The 14,395-nt window shown below is 46.3% G+C and overlaps 1 long non-coding RNA gene across 1 annotated transcript; it reads right to left on the minus strand.

The window, feature by feature from the left end:
* Positions 1–1,845: 1,845 nt before the first annotated feature.
* LOC147645558 (uncharacterized) lies at positions 1,846–8,948 on the minus strand. The gene is made up of 4 exons (XR_015282301.1): positions 8,778–8,948; positions 8,433–8,666; positions 7,135–8,135; positions 1,846–2,058 (listed from the first exon to the last, which is right to left on the minus strand). It is a non-coding gene; the product is annotated as an uncharacterized LOC147645558 (long non-coding RNA).
* Between the last annotated feature and the right edge of the window lie 5,447 nt (positions 8,949–14,395).

Here is a 14,395-nt window from a genome sequence, read left to right on the forward strand (position 1 = left end):
TGACAAAAGTTAAACAATAATTGCTAGGGGCTGAGCCTAACAGTCTTAACTCTCGTGGCTCTGACCCGGTAACATTTAAACCTGCAGCAATGTACTAATTTTGAGCACCAATGGGATTTGCGGGGATTAAACCTGTGTCACAAATATTGATCGTGAATTTACCTGATGGGATTTCACATAATGTTTTGTTTGCTTCCTTGGGTGTTTTCCAATTCTTTGTCCATTTTTTAAACATTGTGGCATTGAGTGAATCCTCTAAAGGTGCACCCACTAAACAAGTTCGAAAAGGATCTGAAGGGGTGGCCATTGAAAGGCAAAAATTATCTTGTCCAGTTTGATTGGCCCACATTATCCACATATTTTGTCTTTCATCAATGTCAGTCAAGAGCCCTTCATTTCCCTTTATCATGGTAAACCACTACAACAACCGTATCAGAGATAGTCTCTTAAGGACTTTAAAAAGATTGTGGCAGTTCAGCCAGCATCTTGGCTGGATCCCATGTGAGATCTTGCTTCCCTTTTCTTTTACCCCTCTGCCTCGCGCGTCGATTCAGTTGCTTCGAACCATGGGGTGTTCCATCTTCTCAGCAGCAGGGATAACTTTCAGGGAAAGACCCTTTCTCTCGAGACTGCCGTTTTAAGAATTGCTCCCAATTTTTATTTTTTACCCCTGGAATATCACACCTGACCTGTGTAAGTGTTTTATGAGAGCGTATTGTGGTTATTTCAATAATATACGGCAAAGGGGTATTAGGATGATAACAATAATTTTCTGGATTAATCCCAAAAGCAAAAATCTCCCACCATCTATCAGATCCTTTTTCAAATTGTCCTGTTTGCACATCTTCCTGTAATGCAACCTCAGTGAAATTTCTTTCAAAGTTGTAACACTCTGTACAAATCCCTCTTGGGGATCGATCCCACTTAGAATGTGCCCACCACTTTTCTTTACACACTTTACAAATGTAACATACAAAAGGATAACATTCACACTCTGGTACTGTATACAAGATTTGCATGTGAGAGTTCATCAGATCCCGTCTCTATGTTGCTGGCAGAGAGCGAGAAGTATCTGCAGAATTTTCTGGATCAGCTGAAGGTAAATCCCTGGGATCAGCAGGTTTAGTCCATCGGCTCGGCACCCAGACAGGCCCTGTGGGGGTAGACACACAAAGATAACCACGTCCCCAATACAGTACCTTGCTGGGACCTCCCCACAGACCTGTTTTTGGATCTTTATAAACCAATCGGTTTGCCCTAGCATTTCTTTCTCCTAAACCCACATCCCATTTGTGACTACAAATATGGATAATAGCAAAGGCAGCAGTCCACAACTTTACTGCTCTTTGAAGCTGCAAAAACAGTTCATATAAACGAGGGTTTTTTACTTCCTTTATTTCTGCTTTTTCAATACGTTCACTCACTCCTGCAACATATAAAGAATCAGTTACCACATTAACAGGACCCTTAAACTGCACCAAAACCCAAACAACAGCGACTAATTCCAGAGTTTGTAATGTGTCCTCCTTTTGAGCTGGAATAATATGATGATTCCATTGTCCTTCCGAATCTTGCCATGTAGCAGCAGCTGTGCGAGATTTCTTTCCAGCATCAGTGAACACCGTTGATGCCCCTGGTAACGGCAAAATGATCGTTTGGGCTTTTCAATCCAATTCTGCTGGCCTATCCATCGTAGTGGTATTCCAGGCACCTCCTCAGTACTGACCACACTGCTGTTGTCAAGCAATGCTTCTTGCAGTGTGGAGCTGTGAATTAAATACCAGTCTAAAGTGTCCTTTTTTATTGGTATCTGAATGACAGCTGGATCTGCACCCATAATTTGTCACAATCGCTTCTACCTTTGTTTTATTAAATCTGCTAAAATTTCAATTTTTTGAATTAAGGTATGTCTCTGTTGTAGTGGTGGCAACAACCACTCTAATACCCATATCTCCCCTGTTTCCTTTTGTTGCTGTGTTAAAGCACCGATGAGATGTTGAGGTCCAAACCATACAGTAAGGTTGATGTCCAAGTCTGGATCTCGCCTACGAACAACACCTGTCAGGAAACAGTCCATTATTTTATTGAGAGCTTCTTGTTGTTCACTGGTGACCTGTATAGGTGCTGTAGGATCGGTACCTTTCAACAAAGGTCATAAGGGTTGTAAAAGTTCATTAGGAATACCCACAACAGGTTTAAGGCATTGCAAATCCCCCAGCAATCGCTGAGCATCATGAACAGTATGAAGTGACATGTTCAATGACAGTTTCTGAGGGGCAACATACTGCTCAGTTCAAGTCCCCCCGAGATATTTCCATGGGGATGACTGCTGTATTTTCTCAGGTGCAACAGTCAGTCCATTCTGAAGTAGTTGTGTTTGAATGTCTTTAACTTGTTAATCTGCAAAAGGTTGTGACTGAGCAAAAAGAATATCATCCATATAGTGATAAATAATGGTTGTAGGCCATCGAACACGTAGTGGCTGCAAAGCATTATCAACATAAAGCTGGCACAAGGTAGGAGAATTACGCATACCCTGTGGTAAAACTGTCCATTCAAATCTCTTGTCCGGTTCTGCTCGATTTAATGAGGGCAAGGTAAAAGCAAATCTGCAAGTATCCTGTTCATGCAGTGAGATGGTGAAAAAACAGTCCTTTAATTATTATTATTATTATTAACAAGGGCCAATCTCTTGGCAACATTGCAGGATTGGGCAAATCAGATTGCAGTGCCCCCATTGGCTCCATTTGTTCATTTACTGCACGTAAGTCGTGCAGCAATCGATATTTTCCAGATTTCTTTTTTATAACAAAAATAGGGGCATTCCAAGGACTTGTTGACAACTTTAAATGTCCTTGTTGATATTGTTCCAGCACTAATTGATGAGCTTGCTGCAGACTTTCCCTTTTTAAAGGCCACTGTTCAACCCATACTGGTTCCTGAATTATCCATTTAAGTGGGAGTGGGAAAGTCCAAACAATGGCCTCTATTCTAAAGGGTGCTCATTGGTCAAAGTAACACCAAGTTGTGACAAAATATCTCGCCCTATTAGACATTGAACCTTGTCTGGTAATGGAACAATTGACAAAACAGAATTGATGACCTTCCCATCTAATTGAATCTGGATTTGTGGAGACCTTTTTGCTAAAGTTAAGCCTCCCCCCCCGTAACAGTAACCATACTGGACAACAAAGGCCATTCCTGGGGCCAATACTGTGGAGCAACAATACTTGAGTCTGTCCCAGTATCCAATAGTCCTTCTAATTGGTGGGATTCTCCGTTATAATTGGGAACAACTTTTCGCTTGGGTCGAGTGTTTAAGCCCAGGGTAAGCAATGTAAGTCCTCCTGTAGAACCAAATCCACCTGTACCCTGTAATTGATTTTGCAATGGTGTCAATTGATGGGTATATTGTGGTACTGGCACCAGTTGTGCAATTCGCTGTCCCTTATCAATTCTGGCTGGTGGTGCCAGTGTATATGCCATGATATATATTTCACCAGAATAGTCCACATCAATTACTCCAGGTAAAATAAACAGTCCCATTAGACTAGCAGATGAACGTCCCAACACTATTGCACCCACAGCTTTTCCATTTATTATCACTGGTCCCATAATTCCCGTGGGAATCTTGTAGGGCTGAGATGTCAATAAATCCACAGTCACTGAGGCTGCCAGGTGTCGTGGTTTTAAACCAGTAACTAAAAAATTACTTATTTCTTGTTGTGAGATATGGATTAGAACAAGAGCAAAACAGGCTTAAAACTTAAAAGGAATAAAGACTGTTTATTAACAAACTACAAGAATAAGAACACCAGAATAAACTTTCAGAAAACCCCCTTATCTTCCACATCTTAACTATTCTTCTGTACGCATGACAACATAGAGACAAATAACTTTAGGACTTTAGTGGTTAAAAACAGTCTTAATTCTTGCTACAGACTTTTCATCCGTCTTTGTAGAGAAACAGAAGTCTCTTTCTGTTAACTTACGGAGTTTCTCACAAGAAAACTATTTTTTGGCATAGTTTTCTATTTCTCTAATGCCTGCTGCCCGGAAATCTGTCATTAGATCTTCTCCTCCCATTTCACATCTCTCCGATGTTTTTAAGGATAAGTCATTCAAAGGCAGAAGTCTTCTTCATCTGTCTCTGTGAGCTTTCCTGGAAAACAGTTTTCTTTTTGCCCCTCAAAGCTTCAAAATCTTCACTCAACTCAATTCCAGCAACTCACAGTATCACAAGTACTCTCTCTCTTTTGCTCAAAACTTACACTTTGAATACTCTATTCTTCCCAACACTCATCATGAATTAAAGGAGTCTTTTTATACTATTATTGTCCATCTCCATAGCTTTAACAGAAAGATATTTCAGCTGTAAAGCATCTCCTTATTCTCTCTTTCTTATTTAAACTTAACTCTTTTCTTCACTGTTTTTGGTGGTTCTATGATGTCTTCTCTATGTTGATTGTCTCTCTCTTTCTCTGTTTTTCTGAGAAAAGGAGTAATCTGTATGTTTATCCAGGTAGTAAAAGAATTAAAAGCTTTAGGAAAACTGCAAGAGTTCATGGTGTTAAGTTTCAGTCTAGCAGCTAAAACTGAAAACCAAGCTTGGCTGACGAGCGCTGCTTCTCTTCCCCCTCCCCTCCTCCACCCCGAGGCCTTGTCGGCCTGGAGAGGGAGGGAGGAGGCTGAGACAGAGCCTTGTTACCTCCTCAGAAGCCGGAAACCAAAGAGAATAAGAGAATTCTGTCTGTACTTCTTAAGGGGGTGTTTACAAGTTGAATTCACTTTTTAATGGTCAGATCTGCTGTCAGTTCTTGGAAATGACTGATAATTGGTCAGGAGGAAAAACTCCCATCAGCCACCAGCAGCTTCAACTTCTCTTCTTTCTAAGCTGTCTTAAAAGTAAAGCTACCCTATGACAGCTCCCTTGTTCTCTTTGGTTTCTGGCTTCTGACGAGGTAACAGGCTCTGTCTCGGCCTCCTCCCCCCTCCAGGCCGGACAAGGCCGCAGAGGGCGGGGGGGGAGAAACGGAGCCGGCCGGCCTGGCTTGGTTTGCAGTTTCTGCTGCTGGACTGAAACCTGACACCATCAACATCTGCAGCTTTCCAAGACTTTAACTCTTTTACTACCTGGATAAAACATACAGATTACTCCTTTTTCCCAGAGAGACAGAGAGAGACAGACAATCAACATAAAGATGACATCATAAAACCATCAAAAACAGTGATGAAAGGAGTTAAGTTTTAGATGGGGAAGAGAGAATAAGGAGATGCTTTAATTAAACTGAAATATTTTTCTGTTAAAGCTATGGAGATGGACAATAGTGTTCTGAAAAAGAGCTCCTTTAATTCATGACAGAGTATATTGGGAGGAATGGAGTGTTCAAAGTGTGGATTTTGAGCAAATAGTGAAGCGATTGTGATGCTGTGAGATACTGAAACAGAGGGAGAAGTAATAGTTGAAGATTTGTGGCCTTTTGAGAGGCAAAGAGAAAACTTCTGTTTCCAGGGAGGCTCACAGAGACAGATGAAGAGAACTTTTGCCTTTGAATAACTCATCCTTAAAAATGACATCCCAAGACTCATTTGACCCATAACACACCTCAGAGTGATGTGAAATGGGAGGAGTGAACTGCTGACAGATTTTTTCCAGGCAGCTGGCATCAGAGAAATAGAAAACTATAACAGAAATGGTTTTCTTGCGAAAACTCCATAGATTAGCAGAAGACTTCTGTTTCTCTACAAAGCTGATGAAAAGACTCTAGCAGTAATTGGGAGTGTTTTAAACACCAAAGTTCCAAGTTTTTTGTCTCTATGTTTTCATGTGAACAAAGTTGGGTAGTGGGGGAGAAAGAGGTTTTCTGGAAGTTATTCTGGTTTTCTTATTCTTGTAGTTCTGTTAAAAAACTTTCTTTATTCCTTTTAAGTCTCTTTTGCTCTTGTTCTAATGTATATCTCACAGCAAGAAATAAGTAAGTTTTCTTGTAATTTTTTAGCTACTGCTTTAAAACCATGACATTTATTTGGTGTGTTGGCCGGGAAACGAAATTAGCAAATCTAAACCACAACATTGTGCTGCACCCCAGGGCCAGGCTCTGCCTCTCTTTGCTCTGGCTGCTGCTTCCAAGCTGTCCTCTGTGATTTGGATTTGCAAGCCATCTCTCTGACCAGCTTCCACTTTGCTTGAAAAATTCAGCACCATGGTGGGTGGCTGAACAAGTCCCAGAGCTGGGGAGAAGGATTTGAGATGCAATTTGCATCCCAGAGTTGTTACAGTGGGGAAAATGTCACATCCCTCCTGTGCCTGGAGCTGCTAATCTTGTTGCAAACACTGAAAACCTCTTCAGCTTCTCTCATTCTACCTAAATTTGATGACTGCTTTGATTTCACACCTCTTCCATGCAGGTTTTTCCTCTGTCCTTGACTAGAATTGTCAGGCCTGAGAAATTTTGTTGAGCCTTGGGACAGCTCCCATCATCTCTCCCTGCTCCTAATGCTGCTTTGAATTCTCTTGGGAATGTGAGCATTGAGGGAAACTGGGGGGACTTTAGTGAGAGGAAAAGTGAGGCACAGAGGCTGAAGTGCGAATGCAGAGTGTGCAGGGTCAGCACAGTCTGCAGTGTTGTGGGGATTTGGGCCATGCAAACAGATGTTTCTTCTCTGGGAATGGCTGATTCCTTTGGTGTGTCTCCTCCTGAAATTGCTGTGCACCAGGGCTGGTGCTGGAGCTGCAGCAGCACAAAGTTGCCAGGGAGCCGTGTGGGAGCCAGTGGGAATCATTTCTTTGCTGCTTTGGATGAAAAGTTGTGACATGAATCTCAGTGTCAGGGAGGTGCCACATTCATGCTGCTGCAGTGCCCACACACGGTGTCTGGAGACAGCTCAGGAGAAAAGGAAGAAAAGCCAGGATGAAATCCCATGTGCTACTGAACTCTATCAGAAAGTGCTTGGAGTGAAGTGTGTGAAGTGACTGGGGAGAGCTGGATAGAAGGGACAGCTCTGAGCAGTGTGTGGTACATCACTGACATCCTTGCAGTGATCTTTGCACAGAGATGAAAAAGTATCAGTTTGCATGGCCTGAATCTGTGGGTCTGGAAATTCTGCGTGTTGCCCAAGCTGTGCTGAGCTCACCTGGCTCTGAAATAGCTGAAATATCATCTCTGCACCTTAGGCAGGAAGAGCATCAGAGTTCTGAAGAGATGAATAAAAATCAGTCATAACCCAGAAGCAAACCTTGGCAATAGACGTGTGGCAGGTGAGGAGACAAAGCTTTCATTCTTGTCCTGGGAGAATGAATTCAGCAATAAAAAATCCTGTCTCTTGGCATTAAAATACTTTAGTTTCAGCTCTGCCCCAGCCCATCAATGTCCCTGTGTGGTTGGGGGTAGGTTCTCCCCCTGTAGCTCACTGCAGGTTGGTGCTAATTCAAGATGTTCTGGCAGGTTCCAAGGTTTTGGTGCCTGAGCAGGGAGTGCAGAACAGGGATTACAAGTGCTGACATTTGCTGGGCTAGAAAGTCCAAGGGACAAATTTATGCCAATTAAGGTCTCCCCTTTAACTAGGAGGAACAATTGATGTTGTGCTTGAGGCAGAGTGTGGTGAGAGAGGGGGTTTCCAAAGGAAATCTTGGTGCATGTAGGCCAGAGGCCCCTGTGCTGAGGCTCCCTCCAGGCTGGCTCCAGCCCCTCAGGGTGCCCAGGAAGCAGGCTGCCCGCAGCCCAGTGCAGCCTCCTTAGCCCTGGGGCGAGCCAGGGAAGAGCCATGCATGAGGCTGAGCCCTGCTCCCATGTGGGATGCCATGGGACAGGGCCCACTGGGATTTGCCCCTCCAGCTACCAAGTGTGTGCAGAGAAACTGCAAGGAGAGGGTGAGCTCTGTCAGTGGGACCCCCTGTGCACAGGGAGCCCACTCCTGGGGTGGCTGTGCCAGCTCCCGCAGGGACATCCAAGCCTTGGTAACAACAACAACAACAATAAACTATAGAACCTATTTACCTAAGAACATATCTAACAAAACTACATGAAACGTATTTACAGAACACTACAGCAAACCCTATAACGTCTATCAGAACACAACAACTGTAAAACGTATATACAGCAGGGTGGCATCTGTGTCCGGGATGTGCCTCAGTCCTGGAAGGAAAACAAGTAGCACGGTCAGTGCAGTCAGGCATGGAGGGGTGTTCCATGTGCTGCCAGGCTGGGACACTGGCACAGTGGGACTCTGCTGCCAGAAGTGAGGCTGGCTGGGGCTGGGGGCTGTGGCCCAGGCACTGGAACAGGGCTTGTGTGGCCCAAAGCAAGCCCAGGCCAGGCCAGGGATGGCCAGCAGAATCCAGTGCATGGGCTAGCGTGTCCCTGAGCAGGGAGTGCCCAGCCCAGCCCCAGGCTGGCAGCAGGGGACCCACTCTGCCTGTGGGGAGCACCTGCCTGTTCTGCTGCTGGCATCGCTCTTCATCCCAACACCATGTCCTCCTCCTCGTCTTCTACATCAATATCCATCTCCTCAATGTGCTCTTCCATGTCCACCTCCATTTCTACTTCCGTCTGATCCACATCCACATCCATCTCTTCCTCTCTGGTGTTCTCTCCATCCACTTCCATTTTCTCGTCCGTATCCATCTGTGTATCCACCTCCATCTCCTCCTCTGTGTCTGTGCCAGCCTGCAGAGGTAGCAAAATCTCCCAGTGGGGTCCCTTTCCCACACTATCCCACAGAGCTCCAGCCCAGCCATGCAGCTGCGGGCTGTCCACCTCCGTGGAATAGTACCATACCTTCTTTGGAGCAAATGCAGACATCCTGCAGGGATGGAGAGCAAAATGCACTCAACGGGGAGCTTTTGGGACTGCTGGGGGTATGAGGGAGCAGGTGACAACAAGGTGACAGGGGTAGGCCTGGAGCAGGGTGAAGAGCGTGCTGACACAAGGAGCCAAGGGTTGTGTTGTGGCCGTTGCTGGATGCTGGAAGTTCTAGCTGGAGCGTGCACTGTGACATCAGTGTCAGGAGCCCAGGCCCAGGCTGAAGTGGACAAGGGAGATGCTCGAATGATGGAATCCCTGGGTGCTTGGGCTTGGATGGGACCCTAAAGACCATCTTGTTCCAAGCTGAGCAATCTTCCCCCAGAACAGGTTGCTCAGAGCCCTGCTCCCAGCTGGCCTTGGATGTTGCCAAGGATGGAGCATCCCCAGCCTCTGTGCCCAGCCTGGGCCAGTGGCCCAGCAGCCTGAGTGGAAAAGAGCAGCTGCATTAGATCCAACTTCAATCTCACTCCTGCAGTTGAAAGCCTTCTCCTCTCTGTGCCCATCTTTCCTAGAGCTGCAGGGAGGCCTCCCCAGCCCCTTCTCTTTCCAGGCTGAGCATCCCCAGCCCCACATGGACAGCACTCAGATCCGTGGGGGTCGAGGCTAAAGGGTGGCAAACGGCATCAGGAAGTGAGAGATGGAAGCTTTTGGAGATGGAAGGTTTGCCTCTAAATGTAGAAAAGAAATGAAAGTGGAGGGGAAAATGGTGGGACTCTGGCTCTGTTCTAACTGGGGAAGATTTTCTTTTCCTCTTTTCTGTTGTGCTGATCGATGTATTGTTGTTTGAAAGGAGGTTTGGCAAAATATCCATTGTCTTCTCCATTAATAAATAAATCCCACAAAATTCCAGTTAAATCTGACAAAATTCCCACAAAAATCCCACAAAATTCCCTAAACTTTGTTTAAATATCACAAATTGCAGAAAAAATCCTCGAAATTGCAGAAGAATTCCACAAAAAGTACTGGAAAAACCCCATAATGCTTTAATTTTTCTTTAAATCCCACAAAATTCTTGAAAAAATGCACAAAATTCCACAAAAAACCCAACAAAATTCCCTGAATCTCTTCAAATTCCCACAACATCCAACAAATTCCCTCAAAATTCTTGAACTCTCCTCAAAATCCCACAAAATTTCAGAAAATTCCACAAAATCCCTGAAAACTTTGAAAAATTCCACAAATAGTCCATAAAATGCACCCTACAAAAAACCTTAACTAAATTCTGTAAATTATCTCAAAGTCCAACAAAATTCCAGAAAAACTCCACAAAATTCCATAAACCACCTCAAAATCCCACAAACTTCCACAAAATTCCATAAATCTCTGCAATATCCCACAAAATTCCACAAAAAATACACAAAATTCCACAAAAATCCCACAAAATTTCCTACATTTTCTCAAAATGTCACGTCTGATGGACTGACGGTTCAGAAAACCAAGAGAAGCACCTAAGGAAGTTGAAGCTGCTGGAGGCTGAGAGGAGTTTTTCTCCTGGCCCATAAGAGGCCATTGCTGAGAAGTGCCAGCAGTTTTGCCCATTGCAAAGTGACATCAAGCTGGGAACAGCACTTGAAGCCCTAAGGCCGGCAATTTCTCTTGGCTCTCTTTGCTTTGCGCCTTTTGAAGAGGTAGCAGGGCTCGGCTTCAGCCTCCTTCCCCCCAGGCCAGCCAAGGCCACGGGAGGGGAGCGGGGCTGGCCGCAGCTCTGCGCTTCCCGGGGAGGATGGAGACTGGCAAGTGCCAGGAGCCCCTTCTCAGAGGCTTGGCTGGGCCTTGCACAGCGGGGCTGCCGGGCCAGGCCGCTCCCTGCCTGGCCTGCACTTTGTGCCGCTGCTCAGTTTCACCACAGGCTGCCACTAAAGGCAGGGAAAGATAGCAGCTTGCAGCTTTGTGCTCAGATAATGGCCACACTCCCCACAGCAGCCATGGGGAAAAATCTTCTAGCGTGGACAGCTCCAGCCGCTGCTCCGGCAGAGATCCCGGGATCAGCCACAAGGCCTGGGCAAGAGTTCAACCTGCTCACTACACAGATGAGACTGGCAAATTCATCCTTTTTTCCAGAGATAGGGGAAGAGAGAGAGAGTGATCAACATGGAAAGAGACAACATAAACTATCAAAAACTGTAAATAAAAGAATTAAGCTTCAGATGGGGGAGAGAAATAAGAGATGCTTTAAGAAGCTGAAATATTCTTTTGCTAAAACTATGGAGATGGACAATAGTGTTCTGAAAAATCTCCTGTAATTCCTGCAAGAGTATTTTGGGGGGAATGGAGTATTTCAAAGTGTAGACAGAAGAAAATGGTGAAGTAGTGGTGATCCCATGAGATGCTGGAACAGAAACAGAGAAGTGAGAATTGTTGAAGATTTGTGGCCCTTAAGAGACAAAGAGAAAATTTCTGTTTCCAGAGATGATCACAGAGACAGATGAAGAGAACTTTTGCCTTTGAATAACTCATCCTTCAAATGACACCATATGACCAATGACCCAGGAACACGTCTCAGAGTGAGGAGAAACGGGAGGAGAGAACTGATGGCAGAGTTTTCCAGGCAGCTGTCATCAGAGAAATAGAAAACCATGAGAAAATTAGGTTTTTTGTGAAAAACTCCATAAATTGACAAAAGAGAACTTTTTTTTCTCTACAAAGACTGATGAAAAGACTATAGCAAAGTTGAGACTGTTTTAACCACCAAGGTTTTTTTGTCTCTATGTTGTCACGTGAACAAGGGGAATAGTTGGGTAGTGGGGAAAAAGGGTTTCTGGAGGTTTTATTCTGGTTTCTTATTCTTGTAGTTTTGTTAATAAACTTTCTTTATGCCTTTCAAGTTTTTAGCCTGTTTTGCTCTTCTAATCCAGATCTCACAGCAAGAAATGAGTAAGTGTTGGGAAGGTAGAATTAGAAAGAAATTATAAATATGATTTTGTAGCCAGAAAGGCTAAGGAAGAAATACAAATGATAGCACGGTTTGAATAATTCAAAGAAACCAACCGGGCTGGTATGCCAGAACACATTCTTTCCTGCAATAAAACCAAGCTGAGACCCCTCATCCCAGCCTTATAAGGAAAGGTCTGAAGGACCCTGAGATAACTAAAAATATGCAAAAATAGCGATTTCTATAGGTTGTACACAAATGTTACTATATTAGTATACTTAGAAAGATTGGTTAGTTAAGGAATAGAATATTCAAAGGTATAGGTTATATAAGTAGTGGTATAGAAGAGCTCGGTCTCTCTCTTTTTTCTCTTGCTTGCTCTTTTTTTCCGTCTCTCTTGCCCTCTCTCTTGCCCTCTCTTGTTCTCTCTCTACCTCTCTACCCCACGCCCTGAAATAAACTTCTAACACTTAACTCGATTATAGAGGTCTTTGCCGTGTCTCTGACCGTCCCCAGAAAGCGTCTCCTACAGATTGGCGAGCCAGGCAGGAGCAGATCGTTTTCTTCAGCTGTAAGAGACCCTCATGGACGGTAACTAACACTTATCTGTCGTGCCTGCTTTCCCAGTACCGTGAGCAAGGACCACGCTGCTTAGCAGCGAGTTGGGCCGAAGCTCTTTAAAGTTGCAAGGGGAGTTTCTGAGTCCAGAGACGCTGAGGATCGGTGTCTTTTGGAGCTCTGGGAGACTCAGCCCCGGGAGTGGAGCACAGCGAGGTGCCTGGCACCGCTTGGTGCTGTGCTGGAAAGGGGTTCTGAGCTCGCTGCAGTGTTGCAAAGCAACAGCTAGAAGCGGAGCTTGGTGAAGGAACCCGAAAAGCAGCGTCTGGAGCCGCAGCAGGGGAGCCCCCACGAGAAGCTGGGATTGGATACGCTGTTTTCTCCGGTACTGAGGTTAGTGCGCACAAGTTTTAATCATGGGACAATCTTACTCTATTCACGACAGAGACCTCTATAAGCGACTAAAACATTTATTACGCTCTGAGTCCAATAATTTACCGAAACAAGAGCTAAAAGATCTTTTAGAATGGACTCTACTTAACTTCCCCAACGCTGACCGTTCAGCTGTATTTACTAGACATTTTTGGGACACGGTCGGTATTAAACTCTTTAATAATATCTCACACCGCGATATGACAGCCGCACAGCTAGTACCAGCGTGTAGAGCTCTCGTAGAACTCTTTCATAATAAGCAACAACCATCAGTGGCTGTCGCGTCGGATCCAGTCCCTACTACGCGTTTGTCCCTGGCCACGAAGGCCCGAAACGTGGCCAGGCCCGTTCCGGCCCCCCGAAACTCAGTGACTCCAGCATCCGCAGTTTCGCGCGTCCCTTCCCCACCCCCCCCCCAGCCCCCGTGATTTCGCAATCTGTTCCGGTGACCCCATCCCCCTCGGCGGACCCTGCGGCCCCCGCCCCTGCTCCCCCTCCCCCTCCCGATACTGTTCCCTCCCCCAGTGTGGCAAGCGGCGAGCTCCCCGCTCCCTCAAGAAACCCCGTCTCCGCTGTCACAACCCCCGCGCTGCCCACCCCCGGCTCTGCCCTCGCGGTGCACCCCGCCCCTCCCGCTCCCGTCACCGGTGCGACCCCACCCCTTGACTCCGCCCCTGTGCCTCCGCCCAGCGATGTCATCGTGGCTCCTCCCCCCGTCGGTGCTGTCGCCTCAACTCCACCACCCCTCCTCCCCACCGGAGAATCTCCCGCTCCTCCCCCGCTGCACCCTGCGGCCGTCATCGCGGCTACCACTTATATTCTATCTGCGCTACAAAACCACACTGCAGCCTCTTCCCTAACTCTTCCACTACCTCCTGTCACCGCGGAGTCAGCCCCGCCGTCAGCAGCGGGTCACACCTCGGCCCCTGAGCCGACACAGACCACTGCTGCCTCGAACATCTCGTTGTTTCATTTTTCTCCGCCTCCCGTTTCGCCGCGGCCCGCAGACGTTCCAGCCTCCGCTGCCCGGTCCACCCCGGCCCCCTCAGCTCCTTCTGCTGTTTCTCTCTGGCCACGCGGTCCTGAGCCGCAGCAGGTCCCGGTTCTGCCTGCCACGAGGGCCGCCACCACCGACCCTGGACCGGAACTTACACAAACGCAGTGTCAACCACAGGTTTCCACACGGTCACAAAACACCGCGCTACTCCCGCCAGCGTCTGGTCCTGTGTATTCCCCCGATCCTCTACCAGACCCGGCTGTAATATCACCAAGAACTGCCGCTTCGCTGTCAGATGCCCCCGCGCATTATAACCGCGAACAACCGAAACCTGCTTCCCTGCCCTCGCCCGTGCCGCAGCTCCCAGAGGCTTATCCGCAAGTGCAGCATCCCATTCTGCCCCCTGACCGTCCCCTATCGCAGCTACTGTCAGCCGACACTACAACTACAAGGCCGCCGCTACACCTGGCTACACAAAAGGTACAAAAGGAAGGGGGAATTTCTAACACAGTATCTGCATTAATAAATACAGGAGAGACAGTGAACTATTCTATGCATGCAACAGCTAATCCCCTGACTTTACCACTTCAAAGTGAGATTGTAAAATTCGAAGCTCCACTACACATAAATTCCCAAGAATGTTATGATGATAGCCAACTTACAAACTGGCTGGAAGTCAAAAGACAAATTTGCAAAGAAGAAAACATAAACCCCCTAGCAATGCCGGTGTTA

Source organism: Cyanistes caeruleus, unplaced genomic scaffold (assembly GCF_971803275.1).
Source record: "Cyanistes caeruleus unplaced genomic scaffold, bCyaCae1.hap1.1 HAP1_SCAFFOLD_230, whole genome shotgun sequence".
Classification (NCBI taxonomy): Eukaryota; Metazoa; Chordata; class Aves; order Passeriformes; family Paridae; genus Cyanistes; species Cyanistes caeruleus.